A 15,433-nucleotide genomic window follows, 5' to 3' on the forward strand; every position below is an offset into this window, starting at 1 on the left:
CCATAAGGAGAAGCAATTACACTGCAGAAAGTTGTCTTTGCCTTTTTGGTACTTGGCTTAAAAAACAAAGATTTTACATTTTGTTAATAGCAAAATAATTTCTATATTATATTTGAAGGTTTCTGATTCTTTAGGAAAACTAAAATTTAAAAAGGTTAAGGTATTTATTTTCATATAACTTTGTATATTGCTTTTAAAGTCTTTTAATTTTATTATCAATCTTGGTTAAATAAACAAATATTTTTTTGTTTTGGTGAAATATTTTGAGCCTTTTAACATCTTTAATAAATATTCTTGAAATCAAAATCCTAAGTGTCTGACCTAAACTTATTGCTGGGGACTTAACAAAGCTATAAAATGAATGACTACAAGGTTGTAGAATCTTTTTGTAACTCTTAAATCAGGTCATAAACTCCAATATCACCACCTCAAGCTCCTTGAAAAGGTCCTAGGTGCTATTAACTAATCCTTGTGCTGTTAAGTTACAAGGTTTTGATTCCTGGATATACATGTCCATGAACTGCTGCTAAATCTTAAATGTTGATGCAAGTATCTGACACCAAACTTAAGTTAACCAAAGGCTGGACTTCAGACCTGGGAGAAGGTGACAATTAAAATATTTAACTGCTTTCATGAAACATGTGGACAGGCCCTAATACAAAGACACTAAGACTCATTTAATAATTTTGCTTCTAGATCCTTGATGCTAAATGTATTAGTCCATTCTCATGCTGCTACTAAAGATATACTCAAAACTGGGTAATTTGTAAAGGAAAGAGGTTTAATTGACTCACAGTCCAGCATGGCTGGAGAGTCCTCAGGAAACACAATCATGGCAGAAGAGGGAGGAAAGATGTTCTTCTTCACATGGTGGAAGGAAGGAGAATTGCAATGCAAAGGGGGAAAAGCCCCTTATAAAATCATCAGATCATGTGATAACTCACTATTATGAGAACAGCATGAGGGTAACAACCCTCATGATTAAGTTGCCTCCCACCACCTCCCTCCCATGACACGTGGGGATTATGGGAACTACAATTTAAGATGAGATTTGGGTGGGGACACAGCCAATCTATATCGCTAAATAATTTGAAGGTTTAACTACCTGTGAGCTTCCTTTTCTGTCATTATCAAGACTTGAAAAAGGCTTATGACCTTTTTATTTAAAACATTGCTAATTCTCTATATTTTGTTTTCCAAAGTCAAGAAAACGTTTTTGTTTGTTTGTTTGTTTTCCTTTTGAGCTATTTACAGCTTACAGAAATTGGGTACTACAATAACAAAAAATATCTCTCTGCCTAATATCTCCAAAATTTGAAAATTGTGCAATCCTACTGAGTCAATATGTTTTGGCTTGCCTATGCACTGCTACTAAAGCTATATAATGTCAAGCACCCTCCCTCTAAGCCCAAGGATTATTGTAGAAGAGGTGGATGCATGAGAGTATAAGAGTGAATTTTGAAGGATAAAATTTGTTCAGACCCTTGAAATCAAAGATGGGTATACCGATGCTTAAACAGCAGCTCGATATGTAGAACTTATAAATTATTCAATTTTGTCACCTTGCATTTTTGCTTTTAGTTTTTAACTCTTATGTTGCCTAAAAGGTTTTAAGAGCTAATGAGTGCCTGCCCTCCTACATTCCTGCCTAGTCTGGAATGATTAATTGGCTGTAAGTCTTCTGGCTCGAAGTCCTTTGGTCATAGGAGTCCCACTGAGGGACATGATGGACCCAGGACAGGTAGCCGCACAACTCTGGCAATGATATGGGACAAAATAAAAGCTTGGCCATTGATGTTGTCTCTGGCCTATCTTGCCCAAAAAAGGAGGAATATAAACAACAACAACAACAAAAATCATAAGTCCTCCACTGACTGAACAGACCAAGGAGCCAAGAGGACACCCCAACCCCCAGCTCCAAAAAAAAAAAAAAAAAAAAAAATTAAAAACCCAGTTCCCAGCCATGATGGTATAAAAGGTCAGTCATGTCTCATTATACTTACTCCCTTTTATGGTTTAGACACAACAGCTGACCAGCATTAAAGTTAAAATACAGATCATAAAACTGACAAAACATTCTTTGTGGCAATAAGATACCAAATTATAAATAGAACCTAAGTCCATGTCAGGCAAGGGCCAAGTCATGCACCTCTACACTTAAAGAATAAACTACGTTCTAACTGCCACATGGTTTTTGTTTTTCTCCAGCAGCTAAACAAGCACTGGCCTCGAGATAAACGATATTAAAATGATTTGCACTTCCAGCAGATGCTAACAGACCTCCCATGCTCCCTGCCCATGTTCGACTAACATAACTATAACTTTGAATGGACAAGAGACTGATTTCAGTAACTTTCCCAAGATAAGAATACCACTGACCATGGACTGGTTCTGACTAGTTTACAGAGATTGTGTATTTGTGTGCCTTTGTGTACTGACAAAAACCTTTTGATGTATAGGACCTAGTTGTAATACTTTAAATTTTAGGTCTCCACTCCAAGGTGAACGTAATTCATATGTTACGTGTATGTTTGTTCAGTATGCATGTGTCAGAATCACCTTCACAAATATTCATAACTTATCCTATAACCTGTTGAATATGTATGTTTAACCAACCTGTCATTATATCCATACAGCAGCCCAGGTACAATTAACAGTGGGAAGCAAATTTACTGACTTTCATATTGATATGGGGACCATATATTCTCTAGTTAACTCCTGTCTATCCTCTGTTTCAAAGAAGACTAATATTTCAAAATACTAGACCACTGCTAGTATTTTGGTTTACAGAAATGTCAGGCGAAATTGTGACTTTCCTCTTCCTACAACCTTTTGATTGTCATCTTGGAGACCACAATCTAAGACAAAAAAAAGCATTGTCAAAATATGTCCAAAAACCCATTCAACTTGAGAGAAGGTGTTGTCAGTTGCCCTGTTATAAATGTAAATGGCTTCCTGAAACAGGCACAAATTGAGTCCTTTTAACATATTTTATAGTAGGCCATTTCAGGTTTCTGCCATGGTGAGAAAACCAACTGATACTTAAAAAAAAAAAAAAAAAAAAAAAAGCCACATTTGTTAAGATTCCAGGCACTATACTAACTCCCGTTTATAAATTTACTTCTAATGGGAACACTCACCTCAGAAATGGCCCTATATTCTTTCCAACTTCGAATTGGGTCCTCCTAAGGACCCAAAAATAAAACAAAAAACAAACAAAACAGACCTGAACATTGCACGCTACTGGGTCAAGTAGTCTCATTCCAAAGTCCACAGTCAACACCCCCATTCAGCAGGAAGTAACTAGACTAGAGTAGATGCCCCTTTTCCATAGAAATGGAATAAGAAATTGACAGTGGAGAATTTGTAACCGAGGCAGTGACTCCCTTCTTAAAAGTAACTAGTCATTCTTTCACAATGTTTTACTGTGCACTTGCTTAAGAACTCCAAGAACTAACCTTGACATAAAATCAAGGCTGTGAAATGCCCATCCCTGGAAAAAGGCTGAGCATTTAATGTTCAATCCTGCTGCAATCTAGCTGATGCCTGCCAGGAAACCAAATGGCCCATTACTCAAGATAATCATTGGAACAGGACATGCTAACCTGCACTTAGCTAACTTCTGCACAGTTTCCCAAGCCCCTACCTTTTAAAACTCCTTTGGCCAGTCAGAAAAAAGAGAGATGGTCTTTGCAATGCAAGTTCACCATCTCCTTAAGTTGTTAGCTCCAGAATAAACCTGCTTTTCCTCACACCAACCCTTGTTTCTGGAGTTTTGGCTTCTAAGTGAAGAGGAGCTGAGCCTCAGTTTGGTTATTGTAGTGCAGTCTATGACCTCCTATTCCCTCATCCTGCTGACACCACTTCACATTATTTCCTGAAATTTGTATTCTTAAGAGTGATATGGACAAGGTTTAGTCAGATGTGAGAAGGCTGTTATTTCTTTTAGACCATGGATTTTTAGGAGACTTAGAAAGTGTGCAAAACCATGAAGTGCAAATGCATAGCAAAAGGCAATGGAAATTTGTACTTTGGTCTTCATCTAAGTATTTCTGTAGACAAGCATTGTAAACCATGGGCTATTGTAAACATTCTAAATCAGTGACAATTTACTCCATGGCACTTATGTGAAAAATAAAATGATTAAATGGATTGCTTCCTAACACTTTAATAAAAAGTTTCACGTTTTGATTTTTGTGTGTGTGTCTGTCTGTTTGTTTGTTTGTTTTTAGACAGAGTCTCACTCTGTCACCCAGGCTAGAGTGCAGTGGCACTATTTCGGCTCACTGCAACCTCCACCTCCCAGGTTCAAGCAACTCCCCCACCTCAGCTTCCCGAATAACTGGAATTACAGATGTACACCACCACGTCTGGCTAATTTTTTGTATTTTTAGTACAGATGGGGGTCTCACCGTTTTGGCCAGGCTGGTCTCGATCTCCTGACCTCAAGTGATCCGCCCGCCTTGGCCTCCCAAAGTGCTGGGATTACAGGCATGAGCCACCGCGCCTAGCCACATGTTTTGATTTTATATTTATTTTCAATTTGTCATATCATTCTGCCTGCATACAATTTTCCCTACTTTGTTAGATGTCTTATTTTCCTTCAAATACTTTGTTATCTGGTGTATTTTCTTGAATTTGGTAGAGACCCAATTGATGCTTTTGTTTATTAACTAGATCCCCAAAGAGCCAGAAATCAAGATGTCTGATTTTTTAATGCTTTTTTCAGTTTATATAAATATTTCTTTTGTTTGTTTTTCTTTGTCAGGATTGTCTTTTTGTTTTGTCTTTTTTCTTCTTTTGTTTTTCCTTTGTAAAATTCTACTGCTTTTTTCTTTCTTTTATAGGTTTCTAAAGAAAACATAAATTGGCAGTCTGCATATCTCATTTAAGCCACTTTATTTTTCAATTACCATTTGACATTTTTATATCCTTTTGAGTAAGAAACATGACTTTTAACCAAAATATTTTGCTAGGAATGTGTGTGTGTGTGTTAATTGAACAAAAGAGAATATTAACATTTGCAGAAGCCCTCAGAGAAGAATCCCATGGCTCAGAAATTATTCTTGCTTGCAGTTTAATATTTCTATTAGAGATAGAAATGTACCTCTAAGATCATAATTTTTAAGCAAGTTAAGGAGTGAGTATGATTAGAAGTGACTATTTAATCAGCCTCAAATGTGTTTTATTAATCTTGTGAAATTTAGTGTCATTGGTATTAAAATAATCAAATTAAAGTTTAGCCTAGAAAGATAAATTATCTCCCACTTGTTTTTACCAAAGCCTTTGTGGTGAAGAGAAAGAAAGAAAAAAAAAAAGAATGTTTCCTAATATATTGAAACTTTAATCCTAGGTTTTAGAGACTTACAATTAATTTAAGGTTAAAGGCACTTAGAGGTCACATGGTCTCGTTCCCAATTAGTCTAAGAACAGGTGTATAAAGGGTCGCTGCAACTAAAAACTACTAATTTGCTAATTATTACAACTTTCTACTGTATAGCAGGATGTGAAGTAATACTTAATTTTGGCTATTTTCTTTTTTTTTTGAGACAGAGTCTCGCTCTGTCGTCCAGGCTGGAGTGCAGTGGCCGGATCTCAGCTCAGTGCAAGCTCCGCCTTCCGGGTTTGCGCCATTCTCCTGCCTCAGCCTCCTGAGTAGCTGGGACTACAGGCGCCCGCCACCTCGCCCGGCTAGTTTTTTTGTATTTTTTTTTAGTAGAGATGGGGTTTCACCGTGTTAACCAGGATGGTCTCGATCTCCTGACCTCGTGATCCGCCCATCTCGGCCTCCCAAAGTGCTGGGATTACAGGCTTGAGCCACCGCGCCCGGCCAATTTTGGCTATTTTCTTGTTAATTACCAAATTCATTTTTGCCTGGGGGACAAATAGCTTTTAAAAGATTCTTACTTTGGAAAATTTGAGATTGTTCTTTGGCTCCTTAAATGGAATTAATATTTAAAACACTGATGGCTATTTAAACAACAACAGTTTAGACTTTTTGCTTTTGCATATTTACATTATTGTATATACATGAATATGTATATATGTACATACACATATTCATACACATATAAAATATGCACACGCGATGTTTAGTTAGATATTCATGTTCCCCAAATAATAATAACTTTTTTTTCCAAAAATTTGATCTGCTTATTCTTAACCAAAGGATGTTGAAATCTCCACAAATAGTTGGCGTATTTGCCAGCTTCTCTTTGAATAACTTGTGGAATTCTTTCTCTATTTGCTTCAAAATGATGCTGTTTAATACCTTATAATTCTGTTCATTATATTTTCTTAAATGATTCATTTTTATTAATTTTTAATAATACTCTGTCTACTAAACATATTAATTTATAATTTCTACATTTTTGGTAGTGATATTATTGCATTTGGTTTTTTCAAAATATCATCGGTCAAGTATATCTGTCTCTCTCCCTTTATTTGCAGCCTTTTCTATATTATTTGTATCTCTTGCAATCATTTCATGTATGTTCAGATTGTAAGATAGTCCTAAAGTCTCTGTATTTCAATAGGTGTTAACCCACAGTCCTTATGATTACTGAATTCTACCATATTGACTGCCTCTATTGCATTTTGATTGGTTTTATTTTCCTAAGCTTTGTTGAATTGATCCAGCTTTTAATTAGCATTATTTCTCTTTCCCTATCCTCTACTTTCTGAAATAAAATATTCTAGCTGCTATTACCTTATGTACAAATTTAGAAATTATGCATAATTTTAATTGATATTATCACAGACTCTATCTCAACTTGTTTTCTTTCTTTCTTTTTTTTTTTTTTTTTTTTTGAGACAGTTTCACTCTTGTCGCCCAGGCCGGAGTGCAGTGGTGCAATCTTGGCTCACTGCAACCTCCGCCTCCTGGGTTCAAGTGATTCTCTGCTTCAGCTTCTCAAGTAGCTGGGATTACAAGTGCCCACCACCATGCCCCACTAATTTTTGTATTTTTAGTAGAGATGGGCTTTCACCATTTCGGCCAGGCTGCTCTCAAATTCCTGAGCTCAGGTGATCTGCCCTCCTAGGCCTCCCAAAGTGCTGGGATTACAAGCGTGAACCACCACGCCCGGCCTCCCCTTTTTTTCTCATATTTAGTTTATATTATATTAACTTTGGTAGAGCAAGCTATATTTTTTTCAGAAAGAATTTATCCCTAATAGATTGAGCTCTTGCATATCCAAAATAAATTTTATTTTGTCCTCATAACTGAATGCTCATTTGATTAGCTACAAAATTCTCAATTTAACATCACTTTTCCCTCAGCATTTTGGAGGCTTTGCTTGATTGCCTTTAAATATTTTTCTGCTCAAGCTGAAGTTTGATGTCTCTTTGATTTGTTTTGTTTTTGGAATGTGACATACTTTGTTCTTTGAAAATATTAACAATTCTATCTTCCCTATGCAGTTCTTAAATGTCACTAACATATACCTGAGTTTGAATCTGTTTTTATTCACTTTGTTCAGGTCTCAGCTGTTCATTTCAAACTTTAGACTCATTCATTTGATTGTTTGATTATTTATTCCACTTACTTGTCTCTGTTTTGGTTGGAGACTGGAACCCCTGCAAGAAGGCTATTATTATTCCGGATAATTATAGTTATAAAGATAAGAAAGAATGATATATTTTGGAAAATATTCACATTAAAAAACACACTCAATAGCCTTAAGATATGTGAAAACATATATTATATATGTGTAACTGTGTTGAAAACAGAGTAGACACAGTTGAATGTAGTAAACTAGAAGACTGAGAAAGGAAAATAACATCCAGAATAACAGTAGCCACCTTGCAGGGGTTCCAGGCTGTGTATGCATATATACATGTTGTCATACATATAAAGAGAGTGTATGTATGTGTGTGTGCGTGTGTGTGTGTATATATTTATATTTACATATTTTATATATTTAAATTAAATATTAAATAAAATATATAGTATATATTCATATTTTTATATACACACATATACATTATATATAATTTATACATATTATATATCTCTATGTAAATATATATACACACACACATGCACACACACATAATCCTACATACACTTTTTAAATTCATTTATTTCTGTGGTTTCTGGGAAATTTTTCTTTCTCAGTCTTCTAGCTTACTATCTTCAGTTGTGTCTATTCTGTTTTCAACATAGGTATATATACATAATAACATATGTTTTCACATATATTAAGAATATTGAGGTTTTAAAATTGTATATTTTTCAAAATACATTATTCTTTCTTATCTTTACAACTGTAATTATTATATTAAATTAGTTTATCCCTAATTAACTGTTTTCTAATGATTTAGTTTTGTTAATTTTGTTGCCTATATTTTGAGGTCTGAATTTAACACAAATATCTGGTGACTCTCATCTGTGTTTATATTGCTTGTAGAGGTGTCAGAAAGTGTATTTTCTCAGGCCAAATAAGAATTCTTCTTGCCTTGTGGGGGAAAACCAATCTTAATTTTAGAAGTCTTGCCTTGGGCTTTTCAACCCACAAAAATCTGTGGCTGTGGAGTATGGGGCTGTGTGGAATAAGAGGAGCTTATGATATGGGGGTATTAGCTGCCCTGCTGTCCAGGGCAGTCCCTGTACCAACTCTGAATATCTCTTGGATGCAGTCTTCCTACACTTGATCTTAGCCAAAAGGCCAAGAAGTGATAGGATGGAATTTTTCTATGCACAGAGTTGAAAGCACAGCTTTCTCCTGGATATAGTTGGAAAAACCAATATTTTCTTTTCTTTTCTTCATCTTCTTCTTTACTCTTTGCTGAAATGTTGAGTTGACAAGTCTCTAATCTGCTTCTTTTTCTGTTTGACTATCCAGGATAACCACTGTGATTGGGCACATAATCCAATTCTTTAGGAATTCATGTTTGAGGTTTAGTGAAGGACAAAATTTTATGATGCCAATCATTTAGTATAGATGGATGGTGGGAAAGATCTCCTGAAACAAATTTTCTGGGGGCAACCCTTGCATTACAGAAATCACTGCTCCATATTTTAATGTTTTTTGTTTTTGTTTTTGAGACAGAGTCTAGCTCTGTGGCCCAGGCTGGAGTGCAGTGGAGCTATCTCAGCTCACTGCAACCTCCACCTCCCGGGTTCAAGTGATTCTTCTGCCTCAGCCTTCTGAGTAGCTGGGACTACAGGCATGTGCCACCACACTCAGCTAACTGTTTTGTATTTTTAGTAGAGACAGGATTTCACCATCTTGGCCAGGCTGGTCTTGAATTCCTGACCTCGTGATCCTCCCCAGCCTCCCAAAGTCCTGGGATTACAGGTGTGAGCTACCACACACGGCCCTTCACTCGGTTTTGTCAAATTTTTTTTCCATCTAACCTTTATGGTGAGAATGCTTTCTCGCCTTTATCCTTTGTCTGTTTTGGGCTAAAGTTTTTCTCTTTTCTGGTCTTTGTGTGAGTGCAATTCTACATTCTGTCCTAAAGATTATAATTCCCAGTCAGTTGGATTCAAATTTCCCCAAAGCAGTAGTTCCTTACACAGCACTTTGGCCTGTCATCTCAAGACCTGACTTCAAAAGATAGGTACTTTTGTTTTTGAAGATCCCCAATCGTTAGAAATTATCATAAAAAGAATAGTGATTCTCGGATACTAAAAGACTAGGACAGAGTTCTACTGATAACTTTCATTTTATCTCTCTACCTTTTCATTTAGAAGTATTCTCTTTGATCCTTAACAAGTATAGATGCTTTGAAGGGTCTTGCCTTTTCTACATAGATCAGAGGAAAGCACTTCAACTCTAGAGAAGTTGCAATGAAAGGTTAGCCTTTCTTTCTTTACTTTTTAATGTTATATTTAGAAGAGGCCACCTTTTGTGAGAAAATGTGCAATGAAAATTAAGTAGTATCACAAAATGAAGAATAAAACACTACTCCCTTCTGAGCTCATACATATTTGAAACCAGATGGCTGCCCAAATCCATAATTTCTAGCAATCCATTTACATAAGAATTTATGTGATTTGGAGGCTAATTCCTCTCTTAAGGAAATGGGAAGACCAAAGTCTAAATAACTTATTCTTTGAAAATACTAATTAAACAAAACAAAAGTTAAAGCCTATGATGCAGACATACCTTGTTTTATTGTGCTTCTCTTTATCGTGCATCATAGATACTGCTTTAAAAAAATGCCAGTTGGAGGTTTGTGGCAACCTTGCATTAAGCAAATCTATCAGCGCTGTTTTTTCCAACAGCATGTGCTCATTCTGAGCCTTACATTTTGAGACCTTATATTCTCTGTTAGCCAGAAAATTAAGAAGAACCCTACTGCCCTCCTGAGAGATTTCCTCAGTTGGGGCACAAGGGAAACTGTCATCTACATATTATAAAACTTTAACCTGATGATAAAGGCGCTCAGAGAGATCTTTTGACAACACCTGCCCAAACAGGTGGGGGCTATCTCAGAATCCCTGGGGTAACACCATCCAGGTGAGCTGGGTGGTCTTATTGGAGAGATCTTCAAATGCAAACAAATACTGGGAGTCAAGGTATAATGGTATGTAGAAAAAGGTATCCTTTAGGTCCAGGACTGTGAACCATTTTGTTCCCCCAGGTATTTAAGGTATAGTGAATGGGATCCACTGGATGAATTGGAACCACAGCCTCATTAATGAGGCAGAGGACCTGGACCAGTCTTCATTCCCTGTTGTTTCTGTAATACCCCAATATAGGAGTATTCCAAGGGTTGTTGTGGGGCTTGAGGAGGCCCTGCATCCTCAAGTTATCAATGATAGCTTCTAGCCCTTTCCTAACTTCTGTTTGTAGTGGATATTGTCTCTGGTTAGGGAAGGAGGTAGGATCCTTAAGGTGGATCTGGACCAGTGTGGTGGTTGTGGCTCAGCCAATTTTCCCTTTAGTTGCCCAAACCTCTGGGTTAATATTGGTCTCCACTAGAAAGAGGCAAACAGTCTGTCCTGGAACCATCAGGAAGGTGGTTCCCATACCAGTCACAATACCCCTATCTAGCTGAGGAGCTGGGCTTTCAGGCATGATTTAAAAGGTGGGAGTAAACAAGACATCTCCCCAATTACAACTAAGTGTTTGGAAAAATATCAGTTTAAAGACTTTATGGAGACACCCCTCATGGTCCTGCTAAGAGAGGAGTGGGGGTGGATTTCAGAGGAGAACTGAAAGGCCCACTCTAGTGTCCACAAGGAGGTCCACCTTCCTCCATTCAACTTTCCGAATCACCCAGGGCTCCTGGAGGATAATGGCAGTCTGAACCACTGGAGCTGTGGAGAGGGGCCCCATGACCCATCAGTCCTGCTGGACCATTTGGAAAACTGGCTGTGGACCTAGTGATCTGCATCTCCCGGGAGAGTGCACCTTCCAGTGGTCCACATCATAAACTGGACACGGTCGAGGTGGCTTCCTCATGTTGCTTGGGCAGTCCTTCCTAACGTGCCATGGCTTGCCATATTTGTAGCAGTTAAGAAGTGCATCACAGGGATTCTGGGGTTTGTGAGTCTGCAAGGTTACCATTATACCCTCTGCCTTTTTATTGTGTCTCCTCTCTCAGGATTCTTCCCAATCCCTATTGTAAAAGACCGAGGTGGCCACTTTCAGCACGTTCTCTAAAGTACTATCTGGCCCCATGCCCTGTTTCTGCAGCTTCCTACTGATATCAGGGGTTGCCTGAGTAATAAATATATCCTTTAGGATTAGTTGTCCCTTGAATGAATCAGGAGACAGAGAGGTATGCTGTACTAATGCTTCTGTTAGCCTTTTCAGGAAGGCAGTGGAATTTTAATCTAATCCATGGTCTATCAAAGACAGTTTGGAGTAATTGGGAGGCTTAGTTCTAGTGCTTCAAAAGCCCTCCAATATACACACCTGAAAGTGCTTCATTTTTCATTCTCTCATTTCATCATTGGGGTCCCATTTAGAGTCCTCCAATGATACTTCTTTTCTTCCAGTTGGATAAGGCTCATTCTCTTCCCTGGCACTATCTGAGATACAAAGCTCATCCGCAAAATTCTCTGCCACTTGCAGGGTGGCCTGCTTTTCAGCAGTAGTCAGGGTTTGATTCAAAAGTAACGTAACATCCGTCCAGGAGAGTTCAAATACTTGGGTTAAATTCTGGAAAGCCTCTGTATATCTGTCAGAGTCATCTGCAAACTTGCAAAAGATCCCCCTTGATTTGCCTTAAGTCCTACAGCGAAAACGGAACCTGAACCCTACTGGAGCTATATTCACCAGACCTCTGTTGTAGGGGCAGGAGTGAGACTAGAACCTGCCTAAAGTGAAGATTTCTAGGATGGGACAAGCTTGAGACAGAATCTGGATATGGAAGATGGGGTGTACCAGAAGGGGCAGGACTGGAGGGGTTGACTCCCCCACTGAAGGTACCTCCAGGGTTGCTTCCCTAGTCCCTTGGGATTGCTCTTTGCAGCCTCTCCTGAGATGGTTCCTAGGACTGAATCAATTCTATAACATTGGCAAAGGTCTGGATTATCCTGCAAGGCAAAGAAAGCCTGCAAGTATGGAACCTCGGATCACTTGCTCTCATGTTTACAGAAAAGGTCCAGCTGCAGGATGGTATTAAAATTAATGCTTCCTTCCCGAGGCCAAGCTTCTCCTTCCTGCAGAACATAATCCGGCCATGCCTTTGAGCAAAGGAATATGATGCACTTTTTCTCCAGAGTCTGAGGGTCAGAGAAGTTCCAGTAATTCAGGATGCACTCAAGAGGAGTAAAGGCTGAAAATGATTGGTTACCCATCTGGAAGAGAGGGGGAAAGGCATCCCTTAGTTTCTCTCTCTTCCAGTGAAAACCCAGAGTTTGTGAGACAGAGGAAAAAAAAGTCCCCCTTTTTCTTCTCTCCTTTTCTTCCCAAGTCCTGGCATCCCCGAGAGGCTCCACTCATGTAGCAGGGAGGCCTAGTGGGAAGGGATATTCTCACTTACCTCTGCTGCCCTATCCTCACACTGTTGGTAACGTGTGGGTTCCCTAGTCCTCGTCTATGCCATGGATGTGAGCAAGTTCTCCACTCATGAAGTGGGAAGATCTAATTGGCAGGGTAGTCATGCTCACCTGCATTGTGCCTTGATCTTCCACTGTAACTACCTTTGGGTGCCTCAGATCTAGTTTTCTTTTTTAGGGCTTCAAACCAAAGCTTGGAATCAAATTTAGGACAAAAAGGTGCCTCAGGAGGGTGTATGGACCCAGTAAATTAGTCCCAGGTTGCCCTCACAAAATTGCAGTTAGCAACCAGCAGGGCAGCTTCTCCATTGCTTCCCTATCATAAGTAGAATGTTAATGTGAAGCTGTGGAACCAGGTTCTCCTCAAGAAAGGGAGAAAAAGGGAGTCTCAAGGATTGGGTACCTGGCCTAATAAGATGCCTATCAAAAGGGAAAAAAAAATCAATCTTTGCATGGAAAAAAATCCCTGTATTTGCAGGGTTATGCTGACTCCTGCCATGGTGGAAAAAAAACAAAAAACAAAACAAAACAAAAAAACTTAAATTCAGGGGACAGAAGGGTGCCTGGGGGAAGTAGCCTCTTGCCCTGTGCTAATAAATTTCTTCCACAGAGGAAAGAAAGCTTTCAATCATTACATCCTTCTCGCTTCTAAGAATAGATAGAAACCACACTGTTCTGGATTACACTCTTGATGACTATACTCTCTCTCTGGTTTGCAACAACACCCTTAACGTTGTATATTTATAAAAAGATACGAGCCATGACAGCCACAAAAGAAAGATAATGTGACAGGAAAGAATGGAAGTCCTAGCGCTCACATCCTAATGGGCTGTTGGAGGCTGGAGCTGGTCTTGGGGCCTTCAGGTGTGGCCTCAGCTAGATGCCATCAGTTGCCCCAGGATCTTTCTCCAATCTGACGCTGTGGCTAGACATCCATGAAAGGAAACTGGATTGGAACAAAGCCAACATTCCCAACACCTGAGAGTGATGGGGGATTGACAGTGTCCTCTCCAGCAAGTCTGTCCTCCGTGTCTTAAGTCCAGCAGCCACGCCAGTCAGTGTTACCTGACCAACAGAGGCCGATGTTTTTCTTTCATTCTGGTTATTGTGGAGTTTTGGGACTCTGAAAAAAAGGACAGAAAGCAGTAAGTCCACTTTTATTCAGCCTTCTGCAGATCCCAGATGAGGCTCCAGAAATGTCACAGGATCCTTCAGGTGTCACTTTGCCAGCCAGAAACCTTTGTGACTGGTGGCACCTCTGCTTGAGTTTCATTCACACCCACTGGGCTCATTCTACCCATTTGGCTCAGCAGGCTGTGCTTGGTTCATGCTACTGACTTGGATCCCATGCCTGCCGAGGACAAGCCAGGCATGGAGTGATGAAGGGTGTGTGAGCAAGTGAGAGTGTGGTCCAGCCACTGTGCTCAGCCAAGTGAACTGGCTGCTGTGGTGAGGTGGACAGCTCCAGGTGCCATCACAGGCGCCGGCTCCATGCGAGGCTATGGCTGGACCAGGCATACCATAAACAGCTTCCACTGCAGGTGCTGGAGTCTGGATGAGGAACATGACGTTACCTGAAAACTCAGAGGTGTCAGCAACTGCAGAGATCCAAGGGGTGGGGGTTGCATGCTACAACTCTCTCGATCCTGTTGCCAGCAGCTCAGCAAGTGGGGGTGGGGTGGCATGTTTCAGCTCATTCAGTCCTACCGCCTTGCTCCGGCTTACAGCTCCCAGGCTGGTCTGGCTCCACTGCCACTTCCCATCACGTGGGGCAGCCACTCGATGCCAGTGGAGGGCAGGAGGGCTATTGTGTTACAGCTCTGGCTCAGGAAATCCTGAGGTCTAGGCCCTCAGAAGGGTTGCTACTCTTCACTCCTGCCATCTGGCAAACAGGAGCATGTCACGGTTCACAGCTTGGTGAGCCAGCCAAAAATATGTTACAGCCCTCTCTGTGCCTGCTGCTCAGTGGGCCCTGACTTCTTGTCCCATATCTGGGAAGAATGAGGTTACATGGACAACTGGAGAGTGAGCAAGATGGGGAAGAGTTTTACTGAGCTGCAAAACAGCTCTCAGTAGGGAGGAGACCCCAAGTGGGTGGTTGCTACCTGCAGGTGCGGAGTCCTGATGTGTAGTTGAGTCCCGGGTGTTTATGGACTCAGAGTGAAGGAAGTGCATCCTGATTGATCAATGGGCGGTCCTGGAAAAAGCACCATTTAATTGGCTGAAAGGCAAAAATCTCACTCTGCATGGTAGATTCCACCTGGAACAGACAGCTTGGTTTGCAGGCTTCAGGTTCTTGGCTTGAAGGTTCAGTTTCACCAGGGACCCGCCCCAATCTACCTAGGAATTTGTCTGCCTCCTGCCACTATCATATGTGTATGTATACCCACATGCACATATGCACCTACATTTCACCTCAGAACTAAATTAAAAGTTTATAACATATGGCGCTTGTAAATATAATATAATTTA

At 39.8% G+C, this 15,433-nt stretch overlaps 1 long non-coding RNA gene and 1 pseudogene across 1 annotated transcript in view; both read right to left on the reverse strand.

The window, feature by feature from the left end:
• Positions 1 to 15,433, reverse strand: part of LOC116269177 — a 219,688-nt gene that overhangs the window by 8,698 nt on the left and 195,557 nt on the right. The gene's annotated exons all lie outside the window — the stretch shown is intronic.
• LOC116269352 lies at positions 8,549 to 8,681 on the reverse strand (annotated as a pseudogene).

This window comes from Papio anubis, chromosome 10, assembly GCF_008728515.1.
Source record: "Papio anubis isolate 15944 chromosome 10, Panubis1.0, whole genome shotgun sequence".
Classification (NCBI taxonomy): Eukaryota; Metazoa; Chordata; class Mammalia; order Primates; family Cercopithecidae; genus Papio; species Papio anubis.